Genomic DNA, 12,959 nt, shown 5'->3' on the forward strand with positions numbered 1-12,959 from the left:
GACAGTTAAAGTAGGGAGAGGCTGTGAAAGACCTTGAGTGTGAAGAATAAAAGCTTGTACTTGTTGGCAAGCCAGGGGCAGGATGCAGAAAGTGGGTCAAAGTGATGAGCTAGGAGAATGAGTACATCAACCCCTTCTCCCTCTCAGCCATCCCTTGAACTCAGCACCAACCCCACTGCCTCCCTCCCAGGCTCAGCATGTGTCTGTACGGGTAAGGAGTCCAGGTTCTTGTAATCCACCAACAAATAAATACTAGAGATTTACAGACAAAAGCAGGAAGAGTTTTTATCTTGTTTTATGTTTCCAGCTGGAAAGAGAGAGAAAGAGAAGAGAATGTACTCTTAGAGGAAACGCTGCATTTTCTTTTTTTTTCACTGTGGTTGAGCTGAACTGTAACAAGTCACTTTAGCTCTCTAGAAAGAAGGATTTTCTAGCTTTCCGGTAAACTTCAGTTACCATGGAGAGGCCTGGGACAAGCCAACTGTAAAACATTGGAAACTACACCCGAACTCACTGCAGCCATATCAAACAGTTAATTAGAAAGGCCTTCCATGTGTTTCCCATTCCCTGGAAAGGTTTGAATCAATTGCCCCGTGATTTATCACCTGTTTTCTGTGCTAACGTTTCAGCTCTGCTTTCAGGCATGTGCTAGTGGGGGGGATTTGTGTTATACAGTAAGAGAGCAGGGGAGAATTTAAGGATCTTTTTCTTTATGATCAAATAACCACCCCCCTATCCAAGTCCTGAAATATAAATCTCTCCTCAGAGCAATGTGCCGATGAGAGAACATCTCTTGATCCAGATGTGGCTTCAAGTCCCTGCTGATGGGGAGAAGGCAGAGATGCTTTGCTCTGCTCTGACACTGGAAGGGTGCGAGAATATGGTGGGTCCGGATGCTTGAGGGGCATGAAATATTGTCCCCAGATGGAAATTTCAGATGAGTGAGATTCTTCTGGACTATTTCGCTCATTGCTGCCCGTGTAGCCGGTTGGTTGGCAGGGGTGTGTGTTGGGGGGTGAGGGCGGGAGGAGGAAACTTTCCACAAAGATCTCAGCTTGATGTGTGAGGTTGTCCACCCACAACCTGTAACACCTCATTCTCCAGTGGAACAGTAGTAGAGATAATTCGGTGACATGGTTCAGAGTTAGTAAGTCATTTGGAGATGGTTTCAAGCTGCCAAGGAGAGATCTGGAGCCGTTTCTCTGCTGTTCAATGTGGGTTCTTGCTCAGCATATCAACAGGGAGCCAACTGCCATGGCTCCTCCTTTTGGGATGTTATCTCCTTCAGAAAAATGCATTTCCAATTGTTTCAGTGCTGGTGAGGGTATTGTACAGACAGCTCCAAGACTCACATCTTCTATACAGCAGCAATACAGAATAAATCAGTTGTGCCCCTTATTCTTCTCCTGGAAGCATCATCAGGAAGCATGCAAGAGTTTGTGCCCTGAAGTCTATCAGCTCTTGAATGACTAGAATCAGTCAGTTCAAATGGACTGGAGTTAAACTATCAAGCTGGCATAGTCTCTCAACTGTTTCTTGACCCTTTTGTCATCTGATCTAAATGCAGATATGGCCTGCAGAGAGAAGACCTTGGGAATAAGGCATTGGCTTTGTGCATAAGACAGCTGTGTTTGGTCCTGTCCTCTGCCACGCACCTTCTGGGTGACCTTGGATGGGTTGCTTCAACCATTCTGTTCCTTGGCTCCACATTGGTAACTGGTGATAAGATAATACTTGCTGTTTAGCTCTTCTACTTGTAGGGGCAATGACTGTTTTGCATGTATATGTAGCACGTGGCACAATGGGGTCATGATATTTAATGCATTTTGCTATGATAGGAATAATTATACTACCAGAGATAACACACAGATCCATGGATGTTAGGGTCGGAAGGGACCTCAATAGGTCATCGAGTCCGACCCCCTGCCCTGGGCAGGAAAGAGTGCTGCGGTCAGATGACCCTAGCTAGGTGCTTGTCCAGTGAAGGCCCCCCAGGTAGGGGAGAGCATCACCTCCCTTGAAAGCCCATTCCAGATTCTGGGAACCCTTATTGTGAAGAAGTTCTTTCTAATGTCCAACCTAATGCACAAAAAGTGTTGGCTGTGCCTCAGTCCATCTTCCAGTTCATTCAAAGACAGGTTGACTTTGTCTCTCTCCATCATTTCTTTAACATCCTAAGCACTGGGGCAGTGTCTTCATCAGTTGTTAAACAGTTGCTGCATTTTGCTGCAGAGATAGATGCATTTCTTTGGTGGGGGGAGTTGGATCTTACCTGTAAAATTCTTTGGGACCTTATGAGATGAGCATCAGCATTATCTATGTGAGCTCTTCTCTTTTATCTATGTTCCAGCTAATAGGCTGATCACAGTCCTGCATATTTATCCATCCCATCCCCCAAACCAGCTGTTGGACTGAAAGGTCATTGCTCAACTGCTAACAATTCACATTCTGCCTTTCCTGCCAAGATTTTGGGAGAGAGGGAATAAAAGTTGCTTTCCTATCATAAATGCATGATTGAAAAACCTTCCAGCCAGGGGAAGCAAAATGTGAGATGTATCAGCCCTTTAAGACATGTGGTAAATAATCCCAAACTGCAGATAAGTCTGGGACAGAAAGATTTGGTCACACTCTGGTTCCCATGTCCTGGGCTTTTTGGATATGGGATGTTGGGTCACACTCCATGCCCAACAAAGATACCCCAAAACTGAGGTTTATCATGCTTTAATGTAACCATTCAAAATTGGGGTACAATCCCAACCTTGAATGGTGAAACTGAGGCACACATGGGTAAGCAACTGAACCAAAGGCTCAGAGAATGAACAATAGGAGCCAGGGCTTTGTAGCTCTGTGCCCTGTGTATCAGACCTATCGATCACACAGTCTTGCTTTGACAGCAGATGTGGTATTTCACGTACTTCAGAGGTTTACTTTTTCCTGGTGTGCCAACAGATTTTGAACACTAGGCTCAATGAACACCTCTGAGTAGCAGTCGAGGTGATGCCCTGGGGCTTCACAGCTCCCAGACTGCTGCTGTCACATCTGAGGTCTCCCTAGATGGCCCTTAAACCTGAGGGACTCACCAGGCTGCTCCCATAGAATCCTGTACCATAAAATGTGGCCGTTGGAAGGCACAAGAGCCGCAGCACTGGCTGCAGCCAGGAAGCCTGACAGACCCATCTCAGACTGGGGCTCTCAGGACTTCCAGCTTCCCTGCCTCAGAGCCAAGTCTCAAGAGAAACCTGATGCAGCACAGTGACCCTGGGAGTCCTGAGAGCCCCAGTCTAAGGCTCACCCTCCAAGTCTGGGGTCAGGGACAAATAGGCAGGTGTAATGGGCCACACTGTTTACCAGAGTATCTGGTTCATACTGGTTTGTTAGACGTTGCTGTTGCTCAGGGAAAAGATGGCCTACTATCAAATCAGATTCCAGAGGGTCCTCAGGGGTTCTCTCCTGCCATGTCTTTGCTGTAATAAATGTCTTTGGTAGGGAGGAAGAAGTATGTTCCATCCCTCGTGGTCTCCTCTTTCGATCCTCCTGTCAGTCTTCCTGTTTTGGCACTCCGCCTCCCCTACAACCCCACCTGATGCCAACCAATGATGCTGAATCCCGGTCTTCTGGGTTTTGTCACAGTACTGGTACATGGGTCTTGGCCTTTTGAATCAGTATAAATGTATACAGCTGTCAGTTCACCTTACACTGCTTAACCCATAGTGGGATTGGCCTAGCCTCTTCCTGACCCCGGTTACCTTGTCTCCCAGCGTCGGTTCCACTTTCCTTGGCCTGTAGTTGCTGTGGTGTAGAAATCTGTCTCTCCTTCTCTCCGCAGGTCCCTGGTGGGCCCAATCCAGTCGTGAGATGTCAGGAGTCCATTGCTCTGTTTCAGATGAGTAATATAACTGTTCTGGGCTTGAATTATCTCCAAAAACCCCTTCCTGGGGCTGCCACCACTTCCCCTCAGGATAGCTTTGCTCTGCTCTGAGATGCTTGTTGCTTGCTGGGGAACCCACTTCTGGTTCCTCCTGCTTCTTGTCCAGTGGAGACTTTATTCCCTTTTCAATGGGCTGGCCGGCAAATCAGTGCCGACACGCGGCCATAAAATGCGCCTATGCTGGCACAGGAACTGGTCCCAGCTCCTCCAGGCTCGGCTGCTTTTTGCTTTTTTTTCTTCTGGTGCAGCATTCTCTCCAGCTGCAGCTCCGTGCCCGCTGCTCCTTCGGCTCGGTGCAGCTTTGCGCTGGCTCTGCTTGTCTCCCCCCGCAGGTAAGTTCTTTTCTGGAGTTTTATTTTTGTCAGCAGATTTCTGACAGTCTTGCCGTCTCTGGGAAAGTTCATTGAAAAAGCAAGATTTTCCACAGAAATGTTTCTTGATGACTCAACTTTATCCTCCCTAATGCCTCAGCTCCCAAATGAGAACAAAAACAGCAATTATTATCTACGCTGTTTCTCTGCAGGACATGTTGTAGGGCCTTCTGGTCTGCTTACAGCCACAGGAGCTCTGCTTTTGACTGGGTCCTGCAGGTGCTGTCTTGTTACAAATAACAGGCACCCTACAGACCAGTTTTTGTGCCTGAACACAGGCAGAACTGTTCCTGGAAAGTATCACAGCAAAGCAAAACAGGTGAAGAACGGGGGCCTCAGACAATGTTTTCAAGATTGGGAGGAAAGACGTTAATTTGCAGGTATTAGGCAGTATTTGAAAGCTTTGCAAACCCTCCTGTTGGAAGGACTGAGAGGGCTTTGCCAGCTGATGGGGAGCAGACCTTGCAAAATGAGTGGTGCTTCACAGAGCATTCTGATAACACTTTCAGCTTAGGAAGAGGGCTCTGAACTACAGCTGAATAACAGGCCTGTGCGAAGCAGCAAGTATTTGCTTTGGATTCAGATTCGGCCAATTCGGAGGGACAGCGATTTGATTCAGTGGTGCGAATCACTGTCTCAATTTGATTCGGCCAATTTGGATTTGGAGATTTGGTGCTGATTTGGAGATTCGGCCATAGACTGTAATGGGGAATCACTAAAATCCCTGTAACTTTGTCATTTTTTTTGCAGATTCAGATGCAGGGATGGTATCCCCTTCTGAGGTCATGAAGACTGCCAAGTTTCAAGGAGACAGGTCCAGGGATTTCTTGGAAAATGCATCTTAAACTGTTGAAAGCAAAACTAGTATCACTTGTGTATGCTAAGGCAGAACAGGATGAAGACAGCAGGGATGGTAGCCCCTTGTCCAGGTATGAGGCCTTGCTGCAAGCCTTCCAAATCTTCAAATCTCTCCGAATTGATTCGGAGGCTTCCATTTTGATTCAGACCTTTTATTGGGTTTCCCAATTTGATTCAGATTTGGAGATTTGGCCACCGATTTGGGCCAAGTCTCCTCTGAATCAAATCAGTTACTGAAGCTTTGCACAGCCCTACTAAATGACAGAGTGGAACAGGCTGCAGTAAAAGGTTTTCTTATTTTCAAACATTTGCAAAAATGTGTCCCTTTTTGGGGGGATGAAACTATACATCGAATTTGACTCAAATCATGAATGGTCCTAGCTTTCCTGAACTACCTTCCTCGGTGAGTTCACTTAAAAAAAATGCCGCATTCAAATCTAAACTTTACTGTGAAAGTGTTTGTGAAGCAGCCTGCTCCCAAGGAGATCTTTTTGCTTTGATAGCGATAGTGTCATGACTAAGAGCAAGAGGCAGTGGATATCAAGGTACAAGATATAGCTCTGTTTTTCTGTATGAGAACTAAATGAGGAGAATTCAAACTAAGCTGAAAACAGCTCTTGTTTTAAGGTTCACTCACACTTTGACACAACTGCTGTACTCTTCTTTCCTCCCAGAACTATACTGTTGCAGGAACAGATCTATTAAGAATATGCCGATGCCATGATAATCAATGTATTGGGAGAATCCCAGGCCCACAACCAGTTATCCTGTTAATGGCAGTGGTCACACGTCATCATTCTGATGTTGTGCTAGCGTAAATCAGGAGCAGTTTCTCTGAAGCCAAGAAAGATATTTGTGTAAATACTCTTCAGTGTAAGTGAACATGCATATGGCCCCACACTGCAGAAGCCTCACTTGGACCACCACGATGCAGAGAATGAATGAATATTTCTGGTTTGTGTAATCTTGCTTTCTCAGAGTCTTTATAGGAAGGTCCTACGCTGAGGTTGGACATCTTGTGTGTGTAAAAGGGCCATTACTAAGAGGGGTAAGGAACCCAGGGCCCATTGGCTAGCCCAGTACAGACTTAATGGCAAAAAGGGACCTTAAATAAGATGACCACCCACCCCAGGTGTAGGCAGTGATTGGCAGGCCTGGGGTGAAAGTAGAGGGTCAGGTGACCCAGGGAGAGGCTCAGAAGCCCAGGGCTTGGCCCCAAAAGGGCAGTCTGGCCGTAGGAGCCACAGGAGGGGGAGCTCCAGGAACCAGCCAGCTCAGATTGCCTGGTAGAGACTTTCTGCCACAGAAGGGCAGAAGAGACCCTGTACTGTGAGCAACACAAGATGAGATCCTTGAACTTTTTGCATTGCACCACCGCAGGGTATGATTAACTCTAACAGGGGAGCTTGTGTTTGCCAAGCCTTGTTTTTTGGGAGCAGACACTCATGCATTTGATTTACATTTGGACCGAAGGACCACAGTGACTGTAAGGAGTGGATTGGAGGCCACTGGAGTGCGGCAGGGGAACACAGCTGAGAGCACTCCTATTCCAGGGTGTTGAGTACTGGCAGGAGTTCAGATACATTCAGAGGGAAGGTTATGGCATGTCAGAGGACTGCAAATCTGACAGCAAAGACTGGGGAGCAAAACTCCTGTGCCTGCAAGGGTGTGCGTAGGAGTAAAGTGGCCTACAGCCCATAAGGGGCTACAGCTAGAGTCTGAGAACCAAGGGTCCTGGTGCAGTGGACCCGGGGCAGCAGGACCCAGCCTAATTAAAAGCAAGCCAAGGCCAGGAAGGGCCTGGGTTCAGACAAGGCCCACCCCAAAACCTGCATTTCTCTCTCAGGGGCAGCCTCTCGCCAAAACTGTAACATCAAGTCGTGGCAGGTGAGATAACCATGTGGGGGAAGGACCCAGTGAGTTAGGAAGCAGGGGTGATGAGGAGGTCGGGGCCAGGAAACATGTCACACCAGCACCAAACATTCAAGTTACAGTGTAATAACTGCAAAACTTGAGCTGTCTTAACCCCCCAACCTGGGCTGGAACAGAGTCTGTGGAACAGACATATGTGACACTCATTCACCAGCAACATCCATGTGCAGTGAGAGCACACCAGAACCATAATGCTTTGCATAGGTATAAATGACAACACCAGGTATAGGCCAGCCAAAATTCAAGCCCCAGGACATCCTGGGATCAAGCCAAAATGACCTCAGTGCCTGAAACAATTTCAATTAGGGATAATTACCCTGCTAAGTGCTGGGTACATTATGTTTCTGTCCACAGCAATCTGTGCCTGAATACTGCTCTCTATGAACTGTACAAGATCCACTTATGGGAAGTTCCTGTGCTCAGTGTCTAGGTTATGCTGCCTCTCAGTTTATTAGGGAGGCTCTGTGGTTTTTGTGTTTTATTATTTTTAATGGGGTATTATTTTTTGTTTCTGGCCGTTTGTTTGAGAAATCACTCCCAGGGGAGTTTCTTTTGATCGCTTGGTTGCCAGACAGAATGACATCAGACAGACGCTCGGAGGAATGATAAAAAGGCAAAGCTTCAGCCTTAATAACATTCACTGGCAAAATGCAGCAAGTGAAATTAAACACACCATGCAGTACCAATCAATAGCGGCGTTTGGGGTGTGGGACAGGGGTCTGCAAAGGAGAGCTGTTCCCTTCTGCATCCCAGCAGCCATCACCATATGCTCTCCCTTGCCAGTAGATTCATTTTGTATTTTGAAAGCCATAGACAAAGAAAGTGAAAAGTGCACTAGGTCACAAGCAGAGAAATAGGGTGCAAACGTCTTTCCCCATCTCAATCCTGACCTAGAACATCCCTCTAAAGACCCACCAAGACAGCCATCCTTAGCCACAGCCCCCTCCCCGGTTCCAGTTCTCCCAAAGCAGATATCACGATCCGTTTCAATACTGATCATGCCAGCGACAGTGCTGTGGTATTTTGTCAGCTGGACATTTACTACACACATTCTTGACACCAGGGATTGGGTTGGAACCCTTGAATCTGCATCACTTACCAGGGAAGGCAGATTGGGACCCTAGTCTTTAAAAGGAAAACATCATGCATTAATGCATCGTGCAGCTCCAAGCTCCCACCCTCCTGATTTGTAAATCTGTTGTTGTGCTTGGGAAGCATAATCAGAAGTCAGATCCCAGACTATCTTTGGCTCTAGGTTTCCCCTGGCTGCTTCACTGCCTTCTGAGACCCCCAACCAGCTTGCAGATAGGACTCTGAGAGACTAGCATGCTAAGAGCTCACCATCTCTGTCCAGGCTTGCGTGCTAGTCCCTCTACCAGCAATCTCCTCAAAAATGCACTCTGATGGGCACTGCCTGGCATTCCTGCATAAGCCCTTCCTTCAAGTTTCCTCATTACACGTCAATCCTCCAGGTGAGATGGGCGAGGTGACCAAACCCATTTCTCAGGCCTAAGGAGTTTAAAGAGACTTGCTCAAGACTATGGGCAGAGCTAGGACCAGACTCCCAGTTCTTTTTTCTAATCACAAGACAACACTTTAGTTCACTTTAGCATTCACTCAATCTGTGGCAGTCCAAATCCATGGTAGTTTCTCAGGATATATTAGGGAATCCTTGAGTTTTATGTGGCCAAATGTAGACCATCTGCAGTCCCAGAGAATCATGCCAACCAGCTGGTAAAAGGCTTAGGGAAGAATTTTCTCCATTGCAAAGTCATGAACTCCCTCCCCTCTCCAGCATGGCATCTTGAAGGGCTTATGGAGCAGGGGGAGTCATCAGTACAATGGATGCTACATGAAGAAACTTGCCTCTGAACAAAGCTGACATTCTCCATGTATACTTGCCTATTGTTTTCACATGAGATTGCCTCCCTAGTGCTCTACGAGGAGGACTGTGTGTGTCCAGAAGCCTTGCACTGGCATTCCCGCCTGCTTATAAATTGTGCTGTTCTATTCTAATAAATAATATCCTCTTTATGCAAGTGATCATAAATCAGATTGACGAGAGAAGGTTTAATACAAAAAGTGGAGCATAGCTTTTTAGTTTTTAGTCCTGTTTCTTCTTTTTGGCACAAACTTTCTTTTCCCAGCCCTTAGACAAGAGAAAGTGGAATCTCTCCTCCTCCTCTTTTTTTTTTTTTTGATACTGTTATTATCACACTAAGTGTCCCTAATATGCCATTTGTTACAGTGAGATACCAGCATGGGAATGGGCCCCAGCCATGCCAATGATATGTAAATGCAGCCCTGGTGCTTTTGTTGCAAAAGGGGTGGAGGGGGGAGATGGCCATTGGAATTACATTCAGAACATTTTCTGGCAAAAGCTGGGAAATTCTTAATGGCAAAAACCAAACCAAAACAGAAAGGAACTCAGCAGGTCTGCTACAAACACATCCCACGGTGGAAAGCATTTCTCAGCCATATTGTCAGAAGAGAGTGGGATGCAGAGGCGTTTGCACTGCAGATGGAGAGAACTAAGCCACAAAAAAAAAAATGTAGGAATTAACTATGGCTAGGATGTCCATAGGGATTTAGACACCCACTGGGATTTATGTGCGTACCTCCTTTTGGCTCTTCTGTAAATGCCAGTCCAAAATCAGAGTTTCCTCAGATTTCCCCCTCGCCCACTCCCCCTTTGTTTTGATTGATAAAGGCCCAGAGTGAAAAGTCTGCTGTAGATGTGAAACACCCCAAGGGCCTCACCTTTTGGGTTCAGAGAGCTGGGTATGGCTATTGCTGACCGGCTTGTTAGACACATGTCTAGGCACTTTTTCCTGCCTGGGCACAATGTACTCATGCCAGAAATCAGCAAACAGCTTATGCTCCAGTTAGGCCCTGATTCCCCTCCCCAACACTTTGAGGCTTTAAGCAAATTGGATGTTTGTCCAGGAGGAATCCCCACAGTTCACATACCGTTCCTGATTTTCCCACGCGTTCCTTGCTCATAAAGACTCTCCCAGAATTGTATAGGGACAGATTTCAGCCTATAAATATGGTGATTGGTCAGGTAAGACACATGGCATCATTTCTGCTCCCTGACTGGGCAATTGAACCATTTTGGAAAGCAGTAACTTTGAAAAGTAAGTGAGCATGGAGGTTTTCTAGTACGGCACTTTCAGGCAAACAGGCGGGGATTTGCAAAGATGCCTTGGGGATTTAGGTGCATGACTTGCATTGGAATTTAACTTCTTCAAGCTCCTTTGAAGTATCACTTCAAGGCTTCTGAGATCTGGGACTATTTTCACTAGCAAGCCAGGGGTTGGCTACATTCTTGTGAACCAAGCCTGTACCCTTTAAGTTAGGGAGAGGCTCCATAGCGGTGCAAATTCCTCACCGATTCCTTCCAGCAGAAGTCAGCAGTGTACCACACACACAAACATATGCACACACTATCGGGTGCTCTGTAATGTTTAATATGTGCACCACATTTTCAATGGTAAAAGCACAGTACAATGATTAGTGTATTGTTATTTACCACTTTGCCTCATGCAGGAAGTCCTGCCTAGCACCTGGCTCACACACCTATTCATCCCTCACTGCAACAGGAGCCCAAATTCCAGGTTTTGCTGGCTGCTCCCCACACCATAGCCAGGTTACCTGACAAGTAAACCATGGACACGGTGGGAAGAGTTGAAGGAACTTTGTCCTGCCACAGAGATAAGATGCGACTGTGCTCCCAAATCAAGTCGATGGGCCTTAATGGGGAATTGCTTCTCGTGTTGGCTTTAGATCTGAACTTCTCCCTTCTGATGTTAACTCTACCGCTCCCAGAAGAATTCAATAAGATGTAATTTGAGGGGCATATTGCAGCTGGAAGGAGCCTGCAAGCCCAGGGCTGCTTGGTATCACTGCCAAGTGCTGCCACCCATTTCTGATACCCAGATCCAACAATAAGAATGTTGCAAGATAGTCAGATACTCCCTTTTGGAGATGGGCCAGGAAGCAATGAAGTGATCAAGCACAGAAATGAAGTTTAGTGTTGCATCAGTGCCTTGTTATACACAGTGCAGCAGCTTAAAGGCTTCCAATTAGAGCCTGAAAGATCTAAATATAAAGAAAAAGAAAGCCATGCAATGCTACCGTGATATTTGGCTTCCAGTTCTGAACAGCCCTCTCTTTTTAAGCTGCTTATAAATTTTTCAAATAAAATTATTTTGAGCTATTTTTTTATGTTTGGATTTCCACCAAAAGGGCTATTTTTTTTAAAGGAAATGTGAGTATGTTTGAGAGTTTTAAAATAAACCCTGCCCTCACATTTCCAGTATTTTCAACCAGAAGAGTTATATTCAAATCTAGGTCCCATTGGTCTGTCCAGTAAAAAAAGAGAAAAAAAAGAAAAAGAAAAAGAAATAAAAGGAAAGAAAAGAGAGAGCCACACCCTCAGCTGTCAGGGTAGAATTGAAATTAATACAGTTTCCATGTAGCTTTTGGGCAGGGCTTTCAGCAGTGGATCTCAAAGTACCTTACTAAATGCAAGCAGTAACATTACCCCTATTTCACATGTCGGGGATCTAAGGACACAGAAGTGACTGACTTCCCAGGACCAAGGGAAAGGCTTGGGACAAAGCTGAGAGTGGACCCTTGTCCCTGTGTAACTGTTTAGTCCTGCTGAGGGGCTGACTGAAGGATTTAAAATACAATTCTGATTGCAAATTAATTTTCAATCCTATATTTTAGATGTTTATTAGAAGGGATCTTTTTTTTCCTATAGAGCAGCAGTGTAGGGATGTGCCCAGGGCATAAGGGCAGAGGTGACTTTCAGTTGCTACTGATTGTGATGGTGCTGGCAGCAGCTACTATTTTTTGCCGCCTCCCCCACCCAAAGTCACCGCTTGGGGTGGTTGCCCCATTCACCCCACCCTAGTTATACCACTGCTATAGTGATCTTAAAGTATCATGGATTTGGAAAATCTAATTCTGAACCACCTTCAGTTCCAAAAACTGTTGATGCATCAATAGGGCATCAAAAAGACCCAGTCCACCCATACTGTCATAACAGAGCAGACTGCTCTAATAATGCCATGGAATTTGGGGCAATTGTACAGTAGTCTTCACTTTTGAAGGAGATGGTAGCTCTTATCTACTTAAAGGGACGATTTTAAATCAGGAGGCTTCATGCATGACCAACTTGGAAAGAAACAAGCTTTAATTTAAACCACTGGTATTGCCAGGGCGTATGTATATTTCTGCTTCCATACAGCTGCAGTAATGCATATAAAAATTGCATTTGGAAATCCTTAATTTGATCAAGCACAATGTTATTGATACTAGTCCCATATGTCTATGCTTAAATTATGTTGTTACTGCAATATGGGGTCATGGTGAATACATACAGATGTACATGTAAAAGAAGCATCTTTCTCAAGAACTCTTCTCCTGCTTGCTAGTTGGTTTTCTTTTATAACAGGCTGGTCCCAGGGATTCTTTAATAAAGGCACCAGAGTAGAGGGAATATGATGGTTTTAATTTTTCTCTCTTTTAAAAAAATTCTTGTTATTATCTAGGAGCCCTTTAAAAAAAGCCAGCAGGCAGGAAGATCAAAGTTTGTGCATCTGGGGTAGGAGTGCTGTGCACACCCTGGAGTGCTGAGCTTCACAAGGAATAAAGGCCTACTATGAAACCAACAAAGGGAACCATTTTGTATTCATGCTTCATGTTCATTGTGTGGATCACAATGAACATGCCTGGCCTCTGGTGAGCGAGCAGTACCAACCTCGGGTGGGTGTCCTGTCTCTGGCATGATGGACCCATCCTATTGAGTCCCACCACCAGTAGATGCATACAAGAGGAGGAAGGAGTGCGGGCTTGTAGGC

General features: G+C 45.8%; 1 long non-coding RNA gene across 1 annotated transcript; it reads left to right on the top strand.

Moving 5' to 3' along the window:
• The first annotated feature begins 279 nt into the window (after nt 1-279).
• LOC149853428 (uncharacterized) lies at nt 280-6,576 on the top strand. The gene is made up of 3 exons (XR_016439147.1): nt 280-1,712; nt 3,827-4,260; nt 5,050-6,576. It is a non-coding gene; the product is annotated as an uncharacterized LOC149853428 (long non-coding RNA).
• Nucleotides 6,577-12,959: the final 6,383 nt, after the last annotated feature.

Source organism: Crocodylus siamensis, chromosome 14 (assembly GCF_052110815.1).
Source record: "Crocodylus siamensis isolate JL-2025a chromosome 14, ASM5211081v1, whole genome shotgun sequence".
In the NCBI taxonomy this organism is placed as follows: Eukaryota; Metazoa; Chordata; order Crocodylia; family Crocodylidae; genus Crocodylus; species Crocodylus siamensis.